This window comes from Tasmannia lanceolata, unplaced genomic scaffold, assembly GCF_043159265.1.
Source record: "Tasmannia lanceolata isolate RefF3 unplaced genomic scaffold, GAP_Taslan_0.1 ptg000036l, whole genome shotgun sequence".
In the NCBI taxonomy this organism is placed as follows: Eukaryota; Viridiplantae; Streptophyta; class Magnoliopsida; order Canellales; family Winteraceae; genus Tasmannia; species Tasmannia lanceolata.
Window position 1 is genome coordinate 162,501 of NW_027518713.1, and position 2,500 is coordinate 165,000.

Consider the following 2,500-nt stretch of genomic DNA (forward strand, 5'->3'; position numbering starts at 1 on the left):
GAGCATCAATGCCACAGAAAGTGACGGGGCGCCAGCTGGAGCCATCATCCGCGTTGCCATGGCTCGCTTGGCCTTGGCTTGCCAGTCCCCGACACGAGCAATCGCGCATTTTCTTTGCAACCGACCATCAATGCCGCCCAACGAGGCCAGCACGAGCAGTCATCCGCGGTCCCCTGGCCCTGCGCACGTTTGTCTTTGAAACCGAGCATCAATGCCACAGAAAGTGCCCGGGCGCCAGCTGGAGCCATCATCCGACGTGCCATGGCTTTGGTCCCATGGTCTTCGCAACCGAGCATTCGTGACACCCGACGGGGCCAGGACACCAACCCTTCCGACACGAGCATTCGCGCATGTTCTTTGGCCACACAACGGCGCCAGCACGAGCAAAATCATCAGCGGTGCGGTGGCCTTGCACGGCCTTTTGTCTTTGGAACCAACCATCAGTGCCACGGGAAGTGCCGGAGTCCCGGCATCCGCGGTGCCAAGTCATTGCGCCCTTGGTCTCTGCAGCGGGGCATGCCGGGCACTCCCAACCATTGCAAGCAAGCAAGAAAGAAAGTAAGTAAGTAAGTAAGTATTACATATAGGGGCGGGACATGCGGGGAGTTCTGCGAAACGTGCACTACGGGGCACACGCGTACCTACCGGGGCATACCGACCCCTATTGGGGCACACGTGTGCATATCGGGGCATACCGGGCCTATCAGGGCACACGCGTACATACCGGGGCATACCGAGCCCTACTGGGGCACACGTGCGCATATCGGGGCGTACCAAGCCTATCGGGGCATTCGCATGTATCCCAAGGCATACCGAGTCTATCCGGGCATACGCGTTCATACCGGGGCGTAACGGGCCTATCGGGGCATACTTGGGCATATCCGGGCAAAAAATGCCCAAAACTTGCGCAACCTTGGCAACCGTGGTCCATTCCTCACTATATGCCATGGCCTTGTGCCCATGGTCTTCACAAGACAGCATCCAAGGCGCCTGAAAGGCCAAGGGAGCCCAACCCAGCAATGCCCAGCCAAGGCCAGGCATTCCAGTGCCTGCCCGGGCAAAAACGCCCAAAGCATGCCCCATTCCTTAGCCTATCCAGGCAAAAACGCCCAAAACCAGCCCATTCCAGTGCCTATCCGGGCAAAAACGCCCAAAGCATGCCCATTCCTTAGCCTGTCCAGGCAAAAACGCCCAAAACCAGCACATTCCAGTGCCTATCCGGGCAAAAACGCCCTAAACCTGCGCATTCCAGCGCCCCGCAGCATGCCACCCTCCTATAGGGTTTGCGCAACCAACCCGCCTAACCACCAGTGGCAACCAAAGGTGCTGTTAGCGACGACTTCTGAAGACGCAACGAGACGCGACGGGTTTGCGCCCAGACGCGACGAGACGATGCGGGATCTGCGCCCAACCATGCCTACACCCGCCGACTTGTTGCGGGAGCTGCTTGCCCAAGCATGCCTAGCGTGCAAGGCCTGCGTGCCCAAGGTCTGTGTGCAAGGCTAGTGCCCAAGGCTAGTGCGCAAGGCTAGTGCCCAAGGCTAGTGAGCAAGGCCTGGGTGCAAGGCTAGTGTGCAAGGCTTGTATGCAAGGCTAGTGTGCAAGGCTGCTGTGCAAGGCTTGTGGGCAAGGCTGGTGCGCAAGGCTAGTGCCCAAGGGTTGTGTGCAAGGCTAGTGCCCAAGGCTACTGCGCAAGGCTCGTGCCCAAGGCTAGTTCGCAAGGCTTGTGTGCAAGGCTAGTGCGATGGGCCAGTGCCCAAGGCTTGTGAGCAAGGCTTGTATGCATGGCTTGTGCGCAAGGCTTGTGTCCAAGGCTTTTGTGCAAGGCTCGTGCGCAAGGCTAGTGTGCAAGGCTTGTGCGCATTGGCAGGTAGCCCACCACCATGCACGATCCAAATGCCACTCACGCGACAACACGGTGCCAAGCCGGGCATGGTGTGCACTCAAAACCAATCAACGGACAGAGGTCATGCGTCATGGGGGGGATCTAGCAAGGCCATGGGGAAGGTCATGGAGGACCTTGGAAGCAAGCGCAAGACGAGAGCGAATCGAACAAGGGGCCAGGACGGGGCCTTGTGCCCATGGTCTTCGCAAGACTGCGTCCAAGGCGCCCGAAAGCCCAAGGGAACCCAAACCCGGCCGACACTTGCAATCGCACATGCTCTCTGCAACACACCATCAATGCCGCCCAACGGGGCCAGCACGAGCAGTCATCCGCGGTCCCCTGGCCCTGCGCACGTTTGTCTTTGAAACCGAGCATCAATGCCACAGAAAGTGCCGGGGCGCCAGCTGGAGCCATCATCCGCGTTGCCATGGCTCGCTTGGCCTTGGCTTGCCAGGCCCCGACACGAGCAATCGCGCATTTTCTTTGCAACCGACCATCAATGCCGCCCAACGGGGCCAGCACGAGCAGTCATCCGCGGTCCCCTGGCCCTGCGCACGTTTGTCTTTGAAACCGAGCATCAATGCCACAGAAAGTGCCGGGGCGCCAGCTGGAGCC